This window comes from Sus scrofa, chromosome 18 (assembly GCF_054392235.1).
Source record: "Sus scrofa isolate SSC_HxYL_T2T_F1_AM1 chromosome 18, Sscrofa_HxYL_maternal_Yorkshire_Landrace_v2.0, whole genome shotgun sequence".
Classification (NCBI taxonomy): Eukaryota; Metazoa; Chordata; class Mammalia; order Artiodactyla; family Suidae; genus Sus; species Sus scrofa.
The window spans coordinates 12,176,975-12,194,240 of record NC_139400.1 but is presented as its reverse complement, the minus strand read 5'-3'; the positions used below and the strand labels follow the sequence as shown (position 1 = coordinate 12,194,240).

The 17,266-nt window shown below is 57.1% G+C and overlaps 1 protein-coding gene across 9 annotated transcripts in view; it reads left to right on the top strand.

The window, feature by feature from the left end:
- The window catches only part of DPP6 (dipeptidyl peptidase like 6), a 1,001,611-nt gene that overhangs the window by 895,443 nt on the left and 88,902 nt on the right, over window positions 1-17,266 (top strand). The window lies entirely within an intron of this gene.

The window sequence follows — 17,266 nt, the reverse complement described above, 5'->3', positions numbered from 1 at the left end:
GGACCGTCTCCATCTCGCCTCGCTGATTCGGGATGACCAAGACCCTCCCAGAAGCAATGCCTTCACCCCATCTGTAAGCACGGCCACCCCAGTGGGTAACGTGGATCGCCGGACCCAGGGGAGGGGGGCAGTGCCTAGTTGTCACTCCGGTGACGTGTGCGTAGCGTGTGAGAAAACATCACAGCAGCGGGGTTGTTGATGCTGGGGCCCTCCCTTAGAGGGGACTGCCTGTGGTCGCACAACCCCCCCTCACAACTGATGTCATGATGAGAGCGGACAGATGGAGGGACGTCAGCCGACACCTGGAAGCCACAACCTCCTCCCCCACCCCCACTCTCTGGAGGTGGCGGCAGGTGTGGAAAAGCCACAGTGGGGGGGGGGGGGGCGCGTGAACCAGCCGAAGGCTCCAGAGGGATGGGGCTTCCCCCAAGGAGAGTCACAGCCCCCAAGCCCCCTCCCTGTCTCCGCAGGGCTCTGTCCCGCCCTGCCCATGTGGCCTTGGGCCTGGAGAGACCCTCCCGACAAGCCCAACCTCACCGTGGGCGCTCGGGGGAGACAGGGAGCCAGCGGATTGAGGCGGGGCGGGCCCCGGACTCCAGGCCATCAGGGTTGGAAGCGCTTTGGGCACTTGGGTAGCCAGGGCTGGCCATGCTTTTCCCACCTCCCTGGGAGGAAGGGGAGGCAGCAGGGCCAGCAGGTGCCCTGGTTGGATGGACCCGTTTCCACAACTCCCGGGTCGCAGCGTCCTGCCACAGCCCAGCCCCCGGCAAGACCCAGGTTGGGAGCACCCATAAGAGCAGGTTTGCTGGACTCAGCTGACTTCCAGGCAGCCCACATCTTTCCAACTACAGGGCCCGCCTAGGCATGAAGTCAGTATCATGAAGTAGGATGGTGTGGGAGAGGGTGGGAACTTTGATGCAACAGGTGAAGTTGTGTAGGACAGAAGATACCAAATGCATAAGACAGGGTGAGAACGGGAGTGTCAGGAATTCTGCTGTGGCTCAGCGGATTAAGAACCCCACACAGGGAGTTCCCGTCATGGCACAGCGGAAACGAATCCAACTAGGAGCCATGAGGTTGCAGGTTCCATCCCTGGCCTCACTCAGTGGGTTAAGGATCTTCGGCGTATGTCAAAGATACAGCTTGGATCCCGTGTTGCTGTGGCTGTGGTGTAGACCTGCAGCTGCAGCTCCAATTCAACTCCTAACCTGGAAACTTGCATATGCTGCAGGTGTGGTCCTAAAAAGAAAAAAAAAATTTTTTTAAAAAATGCAGTGTCGCCAGCCTTTGGTCCAGAGTATGTGTGTGCGTGTGTGTGTGTGTGCATGTGTGTATGCACGCATGTGTGCCTGCATGTGAGAGAGACGGTGGGTCGTGGTCAGAAACACTGTGGCCATTGACAGTGACCAGACAGGGATGACCGCATGCAGGTGCATGACAACAGGGGGCTTGTGAGCCAGTGAACAGCCTTTGGAGAAGGCGGGACAGGCTCCTGTTCCCTCCAGGGCTCGGGGGTGGGGACAGGAGCCACAGCCTAGTAAGACGTGGACACAGCATCCATGTTCCTTCTGTTGGACCCCCTCTCAGGCTGGGCCCTTCCAGAGCTGCTGGTTCTGAGCGCCCCGCTTCTCTGACCCAGCCGGGCCCTGGCCCTGGGCATCTGGGCAGCCATGAGGGGGTGAGGGAGGCACAGAACCGGGCGCTGAGTTCGAGAGGCTCCCTGGGCCACGAGAGGCAGGAGAGGGGAGCCATGCACAGAGCAAGGCAGGGCTGACGGGGCTGTTTCTGGCACGACCTGGTTTTTCTCACCCTCTGCCTCTCCCCTCGTGCCATGCTTCTGCCTGGCTGGGTAGGAAGACAGCTGCTGTCACGTGCAGTCTTTGGGTGTTCAGTTATCTAAATAGTTAGGTGTGTGGTATATGGGCCCGTTTGCGCTCCTGCCCCAGGGAGATGAGGCAGGACCCACAGAGGAGCCTGAGGAGCTCCGGGGATGGGAGGGAGGGATGGGCCACTGGGGGGACGGTCGCTGCTGCCTCTGTTAGGACAGGAGATGTTGCAGCATCTGTCTACTGAGAGGAATCCTCCAACTGAAAGGGCGAAATCCGTGACGCAGAGAGAAAGTGGACGACTGCTGGGCTGGTGGCCTCGAGCAGGGTCCAGGCACCCGTGCAGGGCTGGTCAAAGCTAAAGTCAGGGAGGGCGCGTCTGTGACAACTGGAGGGAAGGTGGGGGCGGGCAGGTGGAGAGGTGGCGGGTGCTGGCGGCCATCTCTCCGCTCAACAGAGAAGGCGGGGGCTCAGGGGGTCCGAGCAGAGCGCACGTGGGCATCTTTATCCAGGAGAGAGGGAGGCGGGCAGGTCGGGAGAAGGAGGCAGGACGAGCTCTGAACAGGAGCTGCTAGAGGGCATGAGCTCAGCCTGGAACTGGACGGCGTGGTTATGTGTTTTTCCTGAGCCAAATGCAGCCAGATTGGTGCAGGCATGGAGTCAGAGACCAGGGCTTAGCCAGAAACTGAGTGGGTGGCCAGGAGGGTGGAGGAGGGGGGAAATGAGGGCACAGAAGAGAGGTGGTCCCCCTGGCTGGACCACCGGCACGGGCGGGAGGGAGGAGAGCAAGAAGGTGGTGATGGAGACGGCCAGGCTTCCCTGACCTTGGCCGTGGGGGCGGTCCAGGGTCTGCCCTGGCCTGGGGCTGAGGGAGGTGCAGAACACGCTCTTTGGGTCAAGACCCTCGAGGGGTTGCGAAGGGTCTCCCACGTGGATATTGAAAGGGCAGGGAGTTAAAGAGAGTGAGGTGAGCTGCGAGCGGAAACCCTCCAGACACTTGTAGGCGACTCACCCAGAAGTAACGTGCAGTCTAAGGGCACAGACCAGGGCTGGATTCTGGAGGGAAGACGGACGGTGATGAGAAAGCCCAGAACACAGGCAGGCCGTCCAGGAGCCCCCGGCTGAGGGTGGGGGACATACGGGGGCAGCAGAGCCCTCCGGGAGGTGGGGGGACCCGATTGAGTTAAAGCGAGAAGGCAGAGCAGGCGCAGAGAAGCGACTGGGAGCAAAGGTGGACGGTGACCTGCGGTCTCAGGGGTGCAGCAGGAGGGCGAGAGGAGACTGTGTCGTGGCCACAGGAGTCTGTGTCCTGCCTCCCATGCTGGATCCAGAACCTGCGCCCAAGAAGCCTGCATGGGCGGTGGCGTTGGGGAAGGAAAGGGGGGCGGCCGCAAGCCTAGGTGAGGCGGAGGCCAGCGCTGCATCCCGAATTCTCCCAGCAGGAGCCCAGGGCTTCTCTAAGGAAGTCTTCGGCTCCAGGTGACCACAACCAGGAAATGCTGTCCCCACACCGCACGGGAGCTCTGGCCGGCGGCTTCCCCAGCCCTGCCATCGGACCCTCCCTCCCTGGCCGGTCTGCTGGTGGCCTGAGTCCTCCTGACCTGTGAAGGGGCCCTGCACCCAGGGCTCCCCAGCCTGTCGGGTGCCCAGGCACTGTGAGGTTATACGCGGTTCCCGGAGAGAGCGCAGTACAGCCTGGTTCCGGGGAACCCTCGAGGGACAAGGCCGCCAGGGATATTTCGGAGCAGTTGCCAGGTGGTTCTCACGCTCACACTTGCCGGGGAGGTGCTTGCTGAGCTCTTCCTGTTTGCAGGGCGCTGGGCCGCTGCCCTGATCCCCGGCCGCTGCCCTGATCCCGGGCTTCCCGGGGGCCTGGATGTGCTGGGCCTAGAGAGCCGTCAAGGTCAGGGAAAGTTCTGGGGACGGATGTGGCCCCAGGGGCTGGGCCTCCCACCTTCGCTCTTGTCACCTCTCTTTAGTCCACTGAGCGGCTGCTGGGCGCCGTTTGCCCTGCAGCCTAGGACGGGGTTCTCTATGGATGTGAGTGGCTCTGGACCTGGAGCTGGAAGGTCTCCCCAAAGGTGACCTGGTTCCCCCCACGCTCCCCGCCCCCCTGAGGCCTGCCCAACTCCAAGTCTTGCCTGATCTTCTTCTAAATATTTTCTTAATTCAAATTAGGCCTAGATTGTTAGGGTTGCTAAATGACGCAACAGGAATACATGGGGGTTTGTGGAACTTGTGTCCTTACGTGGTAGTTCAGTGTCACGTTACACAGGGGCGAGCAGAGGCGCATCTGGGGTCGCCTCTGAATCTATCACACCTGAAAGCAGAGACTGCATCTGGTGCCCGGTGGCAGGTGCTGAGTGTACCTGTGAGACCAGCAGACGCCTGCTCATTTGCCAGGATGCCCTGAGTTAAATCCACAAAGCCCTCCTCCTCAGACCGTCAACAGCAACCACCTGCTTCTTTTGGGGGGAGGTTCCCCTTAAGCCATGGCCACCCCTTCTCCTTCACCCCCGCCATTCACGGGCCCAGCCTGTGTTGGGGGAAGAGCTGTGCATGGGGGCGCGGCCTGGGCTTGGGGCAGAATCGAGCTTGTGTGCCCACCTGGGCCTGGTGACTTCGCCTCTTCAGCCTGACACACACCGAGGGGCTTCAGGGTGGCAGAGGCCCCAGAAGTTCAGGGGACAGCACGGTGGGGACAAAGCGTGCTGTCCACAGGGGCCTGGCGCTGAGTTCAGGGGCTGGCCTGGCTCGGCCAATCCATCCACCCTAGAAACAGCACGGCACCGGCATCCTGTCACCAAACGTGTGGCGACCAGTGTCCCCCACCCCCCAGGACACCGACCTCTCCAGCTGCTCCTCCCGAGTCTGTATGTATCTGTACAAACCAAACGCAGACTCTTGTTCTTTGAACAACAGAACAAGAACATTTAATATGGATGCAGTTGGGTACAGAAACTGTTCCCAGGGCTGTTTGTAATTTACAAGTAATTAACCTCGCTTCTTGAAAAGAAACACAAAAACGTGAGACCTAATTTTCCGGTACACATTGTTTTTGATATCCGTTAATTATTTTTAAAATATGTTTTCCCTGATATTAAGAAATAATTATGCAGAATATCTCAGACTGATTAAGGTGACTTTTGCTCTGCTAGGATTTTCTTTGAAAACGTATTAGAATGAGCTTCTCTGCAATGCGTCCTAAAAGGAAGTATTTTCTCCTCATCTAATTTTAAAGCCAAAGCCACGGCGTGAAAGAAATGTTCCATACAGTTTTAAAGCTATCATTTTGCTTTGTGGTGAAGAATTCTCACTTTCAAAAGAGGACAAGACAGAGTCAGCGCTTTCAGGAAACCTTCGTAAATACAAACCGTGGTGCATCTCGGTGGGTAGTGAAGTCACCCTCCAATTAAAATTCCAGTTGCAGAACCTCAATCACTGTTACTTTCTCACGCATGTTATTAACAGGACGATCAGCTTTGGCAAAATACCAGGAAGATAAATACAACTGTCTAAGGACATGAAAAATCATTGCAGGGTTGGTCGTACGTTTTTACCCTGGACACTCAGCCAGCCGCTATTATGGATTATTAAATTAATATCATAGACTATTATGGTGGAACATTCCTTTTTTTTTTTTTTTTCATGGCATGCATTTCAGGAGCTGCATTTAAAAGCATTTTCAGTCAGTGCCGGGGCACACGTGGCAGGCTTTCCAGGTTGGCTCGGCTGAGTGATGCTGTAAGATCCACCTGAAGTCCCCACTGGCCAAGTTCATTCTCAGTTCATTTCAGTGGCCCGCACAGGGTCTGAAATCACACGTGGGCACTGGGGCCGTGATGGGAGAGGAGCAGGAAAGGCAGAATGGTGATGGAAGGAGCCAAAGACAAATGTCATCTCTTTCGGTATTTTTTACCGATGCACTCCTGTCATGTACCAGCCGTGTCACCTGAGCGAGTTATTGAACTCCCTTTAATTCTCTTACGGGAAGCATAAAGATAATGATGGTACCTACTTGGAGAGGTTGATAACTAAGAAGTAAATGAAAATTTACTGAAATCCAGGCACACACACACACAGAGACTCATAAAAACGTTTGGCCCACAGGTTTTGACAGGAGGAAGAGAAGAAGAACGGCTCACCCAGGCCTGGGGGGAAAGGAAGGGCTGCCGGGAAGGGCTTTCTGTGTCGGGGATGCTGGAACGGGGTAACCTCCGCCCCCTGCTCCACGGTGCCTGGATCAGCCCTTCCATCAGTAACGCAGCATTCACGTCCTTGACGAGGTCTTATTAATGATGAAAAGGAAAGCAGGGAAGACTTGAGTGGGGGTTGTTTTGGGGTTGTTTTGTTGCGGCAGGGTAATTTTCACAGATGCGTTACAAAATGGGCAGTGAAAGGCAGCAGCCCTCCGTGCCTGACCCTCTGCGTACCCGCTATGGCTTGTTCCTCCCAGCGAGGCAGAGAATCACCCGCCGGCATCCCCTGGGAAGTGAGAGCCATGTCCTTTCCCCTCCTCCAGGCACCGGGAGCAACAGGTTGCTGACGTGGTTTCGCGGATGTCAAAGTGGTTCTCTCACCAGGTGCCCCGGCTTACCAGGCGCAAGGCTGGGTGACAGTGGCCCATGCTTGGTGGCCACATCCAGCTGGCCTGAGCTCTTCTGCTTGATCTTCTCCAGCTCCCTCGGGGGGGACCCTGACTGTGAACTTCGACGCCCCCAGGCTGACATGCCATCCGTGATAATAACAGACATTTTACGGGTCTTACCAGTATGTTGATCATAATAACAATATAACTCAACAGCCCAGTGAGGCAGATACAGGGTTTACAGATGAGAAAAACCAAGGCATCAAAAAGCTGAAGTCATGCAGCACGCGAGGGGCTCTGTCGGAAGGTGAATCTCCTGAGTCTAGAGCAGGGTCCCACCTCCTGAGCTCTGCACACCCACGTCTGTTGGGTGGGGTGCTGTTCACCTGGCTCCCTGCCCACCAGCTCCCTCTCCAGGAAGCCCTCAGGGATGGGCGCAGTCGTGCTCCCCAACCCACCCCCAGCCGATGCCCGGCGCTGTGTGATGCTGACTTAGCACGCGTGCTGCTCCTTGAACTTGGAGCAGAACGGAGAACGAGGTCTGGCAGCACAGGCAACACCATCCTCCCCGACCCATCACCTCTGTCTGCAGAAGCCCGGGTCACGCAAGCTCCCTCTTCTCTCCTGCGCCAAGGACAGCACACAACTGACAGTGGACTGACAGGTCTTTATTTCTTGGGGTCTTGAACGATTTTAAAGGCACACAAGGTCATTCTGCAGCAAGGGCCCCTTCTGACCGTGGCCACCTGCGCCGAGGCTGTGGGAGGCCAGACGCTTGTGTAAGATGCTCCCTTTTGTGTGAGATCCTTGCAGCAGAAGCAGGTTTCCAATGAGTCTTTCTTCCCCCAGAGCATGCATCACAGCGTTTGATTAGCTGGCACTGGGTGTGGTCCCTGGGGAAGACTCTGGCCTCGCAGATGGGATGGTTGACCAGAACAAGGGCCCGTGACCACCCGCCCCCCACTCCCACCAGCCTGTTGGGGGCTTCAGGGTTCCTCCAAGGCCATATGTCTCAAGGAGGTTGGTATGCAGAGCTGGAGATGCTGGGAGGCTGAAGGCGGGGAGCAGGTGGCCTGAGCTCCTGTCCTCACCGAGCACCCGCTCTGCTCTGCGCCTCCCGCCACCTCCCAGATGTGCCCCGTGGACTGGTCCAGACTCAGAGTTTCCAGGAGACGAAGCCTTGGCCACCTCTGCTCGCAGCTGGTGGCGGCTTTGTCTAGAGCTCAGGAAAAAGTGTGCTGTTGGGTCTGGTGATGGACCTTCTAGAATCTGCTCAGAGGAAGCTCCGCCCACATCTGACTCAGGGCGGGGAACTGGCCGTGGTGCCACTTCAGGGCGTCTGCCACACCTGGTTATTCCGAGGACCCAGTAAACTGCATGTCACCGGACATGTAAATATTTGTCCAGTATGTGCTGGCACTGTTGTGACAAATGAAATACAGATTATTCTAAAAGAGACATCGAGTGATTTGAGCTGATCTAAAATGCGACCTCTGCAGGTTTTCCCGTGAGAAGGGGTGCTGGTATTCAGAAGGGCCGAGAAGGAGTGATGTAAGCCAAACCCCTGACTCTGCAGTTGAGGAAGAGCGGCCTGGAGAGGCAGGGTCCGGCTGGGGTCCCGGTCTTGCCGTGATCAGGAGGCCTCGGGAGTAGCAGGTGGAAACCGTTTTCCTAGGCGATTCTGTTTTTGTGTGGCTTTTTCCCCAGAAGTCACCTGTCGCTCTACTGGGACAGATCCCAGTTCTGTGGGGCCCAGAGCTTGTGCGATTTGAGGGACCCTCTTTAGGACAGAACTCTGGTAATGACCATAAGATGGACTGACATGGGCCCTGGCCTTTAGCTGCTCGGCCGCCGTCCGCCCGGCTCATCTTCCTGCAAGTTCCCCAGACGTGGTCCTCTCCCAGCAAGCACCCACTCCAGCCCGGGGCCCCCTGATCTTTGCGTGAGATAATTATCACTTGATTAGCTTCCTGATGCGATCCACTTGTGCCTTCTTCGTATCAGCTCAGTAATTTAGAAAGAGGGGAGGCGTGGGGATTGGCGAGGCTTTTTCTACTTAGGAATGAGGTGCGTGGCCCGAGTACGGGCACCCCTTCCAGGAGCAGCTGCCCGCGTGTGCAGCACAATGGGGCAGGGGCGGCAGGAGGCTGTAGGAGGCAGGGGTCTGAGCCCAAGGCCAGGCCTCGGGAGCAGGACCAGAGACCAGGGACAGGCTGGCTCTGCCCCCCAACCCCGGCCTCGGAACACCCAGCGCTGAGCAGCATGTCCAGCCTGCCTCGCCGGGTCTGAATCCTGCACTGGAACCTCCTACTTCAGAAATAAGCCTGAGTTCAGAGGGGCAGCACTGCTCCAAAGTGTGTCCTCGGAGCTCAGCAAGCGCGATCTGGTTCTCAGGGTCCCGGTAAGAGTCAGTGTCTCTGCTCATCCAGCCAGTTAGCACGTCCTCTGTCAGCTTCCCTGCTTGTTTGCTTATCCACTGAGTGTGCGGGCAAGCGGGTGGCTGGATGAGTGAATCCGTGAACCAGAATGAGAAGCAGAAAAACATCTCTGACACGTGGTCCCCGCCAGGGCACGAGCAGGTACATGGAAGGCAGGGGGTAGGTTCTGGAAGCTCCCTCTAGTGCTCACGGTAGAGGTAAAGAGGGCAGGAGGTCCCGTCGTGGCGCAGTGGTTAACGAATCCGACTGGGAACCAGGAGGTTGCGGGTTCGGTCCCTGCCCTTGCTCAGTGGGTTGACGATCCGGCGTTGCCATGAGCTGTGGTGTAGGTTGCAGACGCGGCTCGGATCCCGAGTTGCTGTGGCTCTGGCGTAAGCCGGTGGCTACAGCTTCGATTCAACCCCTAGCCTGGGAACCTCCATATGCCGCAGGAGCGGCCCTATAAAGGACAAAAAGACCAAAAAAAAAAAAAAAGTGAAGAGGGCAGAGCAGGGACAATCCAGAGAGACCGTGGAACCCGACTAGTATCCACGAGGATGCGAGTCCAATCCCTGACCTCCCTCGGTGGGTTGAGGATCTGACGTTGCCATGAGCATCTGTGTAGGTCGCAGATTCAGCTCGGATCTCGTGTTGCCCTGGCTGTGGTGTGTTGTAGGCTGACAGCTGTAGCTCCAATTCGACCCCTACCCTGGGAACTTCCATATGCCGTGGGTGTGGCCCTAAAAAGACCCCAAAATAAAAAAAAAAAATTCAAAGAAAGAGGCCCACACAAGAATGGGAGCCAGGTACCAGCTCAGGCTTCCTCTTCCCTGGCCACCTTTCTCCTCAAAACTTTTCTTAGTGGAACTTGCTCTCCGAACACAGTGGCTTAAAACGGTGGCCGCTGCCCTCTGGGCAGAGCTCTCGGCAGGCCTGGCTTTCTTCTGTCCTTGGCACCAGCTGGGGTACCTGGGATGCTGGGCTGAGCCACCTAATGGCTCAGGACACATGGCATGTGGCGGGGCTTCCTTATGGCATGGCGGGTGGTCTCAAGGGGAGCAGCCCAAGCACAGCAGAGCCCACCGCCTCCTATGACCGAGACTTAGAAGCTCCACAGGTCACTTCTGCTGCCCCCTGCTGGTCCAGCTCCCGCAGAGAACCCGCTCCGGTACCGGGGGAGGGATGCAGGGATGGAGACCCAGCTCCTGTTAATGGGAAAGTGTCAAGTCCCAGAAATATCATTGGGCCCATTTTGGAAAATACTGCCTCCCACACCAGCAAGCTCTGTAGGGGAATTTATACTAAGGTATAGATGACTTCCCAGGAAAAAGCAAAGAACATTAATAACCCAAAGTGACGTCAGGAGGTTTGATGGGTCCGGTTCTGGAAGAGGCTGCTGATGTTGCTCACTCCACGCAGCTGTGAGCCCTGAGATCGTGCCCACATTAGTCCACCCGGGCAGCTAAATGCACGGACCAAGCCTGGCACAGGCACCTATAGGCTTCCACGCACTAGGGCCTCGGGCAAAACATAAAAGGTAATTCATCACGTTCAGGAGGCCTGGGGGCTTGGAAGCCTCGGATACAGATCCTTCTGTGCACCTCATGCTTTAAGCAATGGTCTGGCCACCTCTGCAGCGCTTATAAATTCAGGCACATCCTATTTTCTGCTTTTGGAGGCACTCTTTAATGTTTCACTGTATCGCTAGCTCAGACAACGCAAGCTGCCCCTGAATCTCGCGCTGCTGACAGCACATCCTGGTAGCAGGGAGCTGGCAGTGTGGTTGGCCCACCCGGGCAGCGAGCAGAAGCTCAGATGCCAGGGAGAGAACTAACATGCGGAACAAGTGGATGGTTGATTTAAAAGCAGGAGAATGAGGGCTCTTAGTCTTGCTGGGCTGGCCTTGACCTCTGGCCGCTCAGGAGGTAGAGCGCCGTGGTTTCCACACTCTCACACCCCAAGCCACACACAGCTCGTAGACGTGTGTGTTGTAGTAGGACTTAGATTCCAGGGTTCAGCCTTGTGCCCCTGATAATGAGTCTTGGGAGTTCCCATTGTGGCTCAGTGCTCATGAACCCAACTAGTATCTATGAGGTTGTGGGTTCGATCCCTGGCCCCACTCAATGGGTTAGGGATCTGGCATTGCCCTGAGCTGTGGTGTAGGTCTCAGACGCAGCTCGGATCCTTGTTGCTGTGGCTGTGGTGTAGGCCAGCAGCTGTAGCTCCGATTTGAGCCCCAGACTGGGAACTTCCATATGCCGCGGGTGCGGCCCTAAACTAAAAAAAAAAAAAAAAAAAAAAAAAAAAAAAAGAGTCTTGGCCTCCAACCCTCCCCGCACCCCAAGAAGATGAGGCTGAAGGGGCCAGTCTTGTAGGAGCAGGTGTGTTGGAAGGGCTGGGGGCGAGCATGGCTGTGAGCGCCCGCTCCCCAGAGGACTCAAGGTCTCTCGTTTCCCTTTTCCTGTCTCACATCTGGGGCCCCTCACCCACCTTGGGGGATGTTTTCAGCCAGACCCAATCCCATCCAGCCTGTCTGCCTGGGGACACGGGGCTGCGACAATCAGGGGGACAGCGAGCACACCTCTGTGCCCGGCCTCCTGGCACCCACTGTGACACACCTGGCTGCCCCCCACCTGTGCCCCCCAGGTCTGCATGACCCCCATCAAAGCCATGGACCCTGGTTGGCGGGCACTTACTCCTGCCGCGGAGGCTGCTCCCCGAGGGTGGCCCTCAGGCCTCAGCTCTCTCTGCAGGGGTCTCTCTTGCTTGCAGATGGAGGAACGTGCTTTCCTGGCTGTTCCCTTGCAGACCCCGGGAGGGCGCTCTGTCTTCTACTCCTGAGGGACTGTGACATCGCCCTACACCCTGCCTCAGAGGGTTTGCTGGAGGACCACGAGACCTTCTTACTTTCTTACCCTCCTCTGGACCCCCAGGTCCACACCACGTGTCTGTCACCTGCTTGAGCATCAGTCACCCCTGTGCCTGCACCCCCGCCGGCAGGACGGAAGAGGCAGAGGTGGCCACACCCTTTCCTTTGAAGGTGGGAGCTGAACGCTTCTCAGACCTTCTCTCTCATCCCCGGATCGGAGTTCCCTCCCATCGCCCTGGACGTCGCGGGAGGCTGGGTCTTTATTCTGCAAGGCCACGTGACCAGCCATGATGCCTTGCTGCTTCTCCTGAAAGGAGGGCTGGGGTGTGGGGGAGCAGATAGCATCCCCTCTCCCCGAGAGCCTTCTCTCCTCTCCCCCAAAAGAAGGGGACCCTTTGTGTCCGCAGCCTGTCCAGGCCTTTGGTTTCTGCGCTGCGCACTTGTAGAGGGTCGGCGGTCGCCTCTGGTTGACTGACTCGGTCTCTCCCGCCCTGTGGCGTGGGGCGCTGCGTACTCAGCCTTTGCTCAGTCGGGGTGATGGCTCTCACCCTCCAGTTCCTCGCCGTAAAAGGGGCTCCACCCAGGGTTCTTAGGACTTTCAAGATGAGCAAAGACGAGCGAGGCGCGGGCCGTGTCGGATGCTGAGGAATAAGAGGCGGCCTCTCGAGCACCTGACTTGCTGGTTGCGGGGCCGGCGGGACGGCGCAGATCCCTCTGCCAAACTGCGAGTCGCGGCAAGGGAGAGGCAGGGTGGGGCCGAGGTGGCACGCGGCGGGCAGGGGGATCCCGGGCCGGGAGGATGGGGCGGGGTCCATCCCAGGAGGAAGCAGCTCTCCGTGGTGAGGTTCTGACCCCAGGCCTGGCACTGGGGTGTTTAATAAATGGTGGCACTGTGACTCCTGCCACCGTTGTGTCCCTTTTGCTCTGACCGAGTGACTCCTGGGTGAAGAGGGTGCGGGAAGAGTAGAGGGACATGCTGGGGGCAGCGGGGGGAGCCCAGGGTGGCCGTTTGTGTGGCAGGCGATCACATCTGATGAGGAACAGCGTGTCAGCACCAAGGCTGTGAGCAGGGCACGGCGACATGGCACGCAGAGCGCCCGCAGCTGTGTCTGTGCAAAGTGCGTGGTTGTGAACAAGAAAAAAAAAAATGGTTTGATCAGACTGGACTTCAGGAAGGGTTGCAGCCCCAGTGGGTGGAAGCTGAGACAGGCCAGCTTTCCTGGGCCTTTGGCGGCTAGGACTATGTGTGCCAGGTCGGCAGGTAGCACACTCAGCATCAGACGTGTGTGCACCTGCGCCAAGGAGCTGGGGGGGGGGGTTGGGGGTGGCGCTGAATCCAGCCCGGCTGCTGTCAGAGCCCAGCCCAGAGTAGCCCCCGTCCAGGTTGGGACTGGCTCCTTGAGTTCCAGGGCAGCGCTTGGCTGGCTCCCTCCTACCAAGGAGGAGTGGGCTCTCCAGAGACCAGCCTGGGTTTCCTGTGGCTGCCGCGACAACACGCCGCCAACTGGAATTTATCACTCCAGCTCTCGAAGCTGAAGGCCAGAAATCGGGGCGTCTCCTCCCGCTTCGGGTGGCTGCTGTCGCTGGTGCTCTTGGCCTGCAGACGCGACACTCCGGTCTCCACCGCTGCCGTCACATGCCACGCCCCCTGTCTGTCTCTGTGTCTCTTTATGTCTCCTCATAAGGACACCAGTCATTGCATCAGGGGCCCCTACCCCCGCTCCACGGTGGCCTCCTCCTCATGCACATCTAATTACACCTGCGGTGACCCCTTTCCCGATGAGGTCACATCACCCATTCCAGGAGGCGGGATGGCAGGGCATCTGTACCAGGGACACAGTCCAGCCCACAAGTCTTTACACAGAACCTGCTATTCTTCTATTCGAGAAGGGTATAAGCTCCTCAGAGTAGGAAGCCTATTTCCTATGTACTGATAAGGCCTGTCAACTGGAAAAGGGCACACAACCTAACCCGAGCGACGTCTCGTCGGGGGAACTTACTGAGGACTATAGCCTGGGAGACGGCTTCTCAACAGCTGCGAGGGCCTGTTCCAGAGACACAGCATAGACAGGAGTTTCTGCTGAAAAAAATCATATAGTCAAACATCAACAGTGCTTCTAATCACAGAAACCAGACATCTCAGCTAATGATTCTGGTAATTTTCTAGGTGGGGGGAGAGGCAAGAGTCTGGGCTCATTGAAAGGATTCCTAGACATGCATGTTAACTATCCAGGGCCAGCATCCTGTTTTTCTTCATCCCGAATTCCTCTCACGGCACCAGACGGCTGCCGTGGCTGAGGGCTTGGTGGCGGCAACATCCTTTGTTTCCTCAGATGGCAGGCGGCATTTTTGTGTCAGCAGATTGTGTGCGTGCCTTTCCAGCACAGTGTCTCTTTGATCAGATGTGGCATAGTGCACGAAAGTCACCTGCAGAGCTTTGGCGGAAAGGGGGCCTGGGCTCGCCCCCTGGTGCCAGTAAAACCCACTGTTCTGCCTGGCATGGGACCCTGGCATCTAAGAAGCCCAGGCAATTCCTGTGCATTTTGCTGAGAACCTCCCTGACAGGCCACTGTTATGGAACGATGTTGGTGGCCCCTCTTGGTTTGCAGCTGAAAAACAGCCTGGAAAATTCAAACTCTTCCTCTTTGCTGGACGGGCCTTCATCACCCTGAGCCCAGAGAGATTTTTGTCCTTCTGGATATGCCCTTAACATGTGTGTCATGAGTGACAACATTTGGGGGGGGGGGGGCGGCTTCCTTAAGAAGAAATGACAAGAAATGAGGGAAATGGCCCAGATCCTTCCAGGAGCTCAACCTCTGTGGATAAAAATTTCTGCCTCTTCAAGCGAATGTCTTCAAGTGTGTCTTTCGTGGGTGGTTCTGGGACGGTCTTGGACAGGCCCCGGGGGTGCAGGGAAGAGCCGTCTTCCTGTTCTCGTGGGTTCTTTGCTCTTGCTCATCCCGTGGTTCCAAGACAGAGGTTCGTGCAATGACGTCATTTGATGAAATAGCTTTTTTTGGCCCCTGCCCAGCTCTCTCTGGAAACGACATTTGGTTCATGGCCTTTGGTTCACTGCCTCATTCAGCTGGAAACCTGAAGAACACATTTGCAGAATGGGGGCTTTTGTAACTCATGCAAAAGTGTCACAATTTCCTCTGCCTGGTCCGTCCGTCCCGTCATAGTTTCTTATACTGTATTTTATCTCTTTAATGAGCAGCTGACTCACTGACAAATAAAAACACCAGGGAACAGGGTGTTACAGGGCGTCTGGGGCAAAGAAACGGAAACCAGCCTGTGTGTGTGGCCCTGCCTTTGGCGGGGCGGGATTTCTTTTTTATTTGCCATCATCTCGCGGTGGGATGGAGTGGGAAGGAGCTAACACTTGCCAGCCCGCACCAGACGCTGGTCAGCCTGATGTAGTGAATCTCGGGTTCCCGCCCAACCAGTGCAGTTGTCGCCGGAAGCCTGTGGTCCTTTTCTGCATCCATGTTCTCTGCAGTGACCTGAGCTCAGTGGAAATGCTCCGGCATCTGGAAGTGACAGAAAGTGTGCCTTTGTGACCAGCCCTGGGCCTCCCTTCTCCTCTCTCTCTCTTTCTTTCTCCCTCTCTCATCCCTGCTTGTGTGACCCTGTGTGGCCAGACCTAATCAGGAGTGTTTTCTTCTGGTCTGAGGGCAAGTCTGGAAACGAGGTGGACACACGACCGACGGGTGAGAAGATGCTGGGGCCCTCCCACCCCGAGCCCATCGCCGAGCCCTGGCCCATTGAGAGCGAAGGTGGCAGGACCACCAGGGCTGCTGGTCTGCCCTCCCTCCCTCTCAGGAGGTCAGGGTCACAGCGAAGCTGCAGATGAGCTGCGTCTGCAGGGTCGTGTTGTCTGCCTGCTTCTTCTCAAAGCTTTGGTTGCAGCCGCATCTTTTCTGTCGGGATCTTGCAGAGCTGGCGGGGAACGGATGCGCTGTGCAAACCACAGCCAGGCCTGCAGTCTGGTCCCAGGTGGACCCTGCCTCCTCCACCTCCACCCCCCTCACTCCCGGCGGTTTCCCTCCCCCCACCCCACCCAGCCCTGCAGCAGCGCAGCCGTGATTGAGCAGAATCACCCACAAATTGCATTGCAAACAGTGCCTATTTTTTCCAGCAGACCATCTGCTGGAGCCTATTATTCACCATTCTGCACGCCGGCCAGACAAGTCAGGTGGTTCTGTATCAAGTCATTTTGAATCACCTCATTCCCAAACCTGCACCTGAAAGTCACTTTGCTAGCTGCCGAAGACTGGAAAATTACAAGCCCTGGAGAGTTGCCTGGCTTCCTTTTTTTTTTTTTTTTTCTTTTCTCACCTCAGCAGATCTTTGAATTTGTATCAGCTCTGGAAAAGCTTCTGAGTCGCTTCTCAGGATGTTAGAAGATCACCAAACACCAGGGGGTGGGGGGTGTGCTAGAGGTGAACGCTGGGGGCTCGTCCTGGGGCCCCTTCCCCACCCTTCATGATCGGCTCGGCTCCAGGCCTGGGATGTCTCCGGGTGGTGGGAGTCAGAGGCGCCCGGGGGCTGCCAGTGGGTGAGACTGCTGTCTGGTGCTGGCCCTGAGTCACACTGAGTAGGGGTCCCTGCAGGCTGCCAGCAGGCTTGGGGGAAGGACTCGGGGGGCAAGGAAGACGGATTTGGAGGGAGGACAGCTCTTTATGGAGGGCGTAAGTCCTAGCGTTGCTGCTGCAGCTCACACAAGACATCAGGGTTGCTGACACTCAGGGGAGCCAGTGATGGATGGGTGAACTGCACCCTTAGCCCCCAGCCTCCCTGGGAGAAGGAACCACAGGGCCCACTGTCAGTCCCTGAACTTGGCAGGGACACCTGCATGGCCACTGCGGCAGGGCCCTTGACCCCACCCCTACCTGCCTATATCCTGCAGCCATCAGGCCCCATGCCCCCTTGGCCAGCCCGTCAAGGCCGAGCTGGCTCCTGGCCGCTGCCTGGCCTCTCTCTCCATGTGAGACACACACACACACACATACACACTCTGTGACCATCAGCCCTTAGCTTTACTCTGATTCACATAATTCTCTGTGTGTTCCGGGCACTCAGTTTGTTTTCTCAACGGGATCTCAGGCTCCTCAGTTGCTTTTCTGTCACTACTACAGGCTCAGAGCCGGTTTATGGTCTACACCTAGTAACGACTAGCAACTGGGACTCGTGTTATGTGACTGCAGAGCTGTATTGATCATTGTTTCAAAAACAAATCTGGGAGTTCCCGTCCTGGCGCAGTGGTTAACGAATCCGACTAGGAACCATGAGGTTGCAGGTTCGATCCCTGGCCTCACTCAGTGGGTTAAGGATCCAGCGTTGCCGTGAGCTGTGGTGTAGGTTGCAGATGCGGCTCATATCCCGCATTGCTGTGGCTGTGGTGTAGGTCGGTGGCTACAGCTCCGATTCAACCCGTAGCCTGGGAACCTTCATATGCTGCACCCACAGCCCTAAAAAGCAATAAGCAAAAAAAAAAAAAAAGCTCTAATTAGCCAAGACTCCTTGGGATGGGAAGGAGTGGCAGGTGGCTCAGGGGGAAATCCAG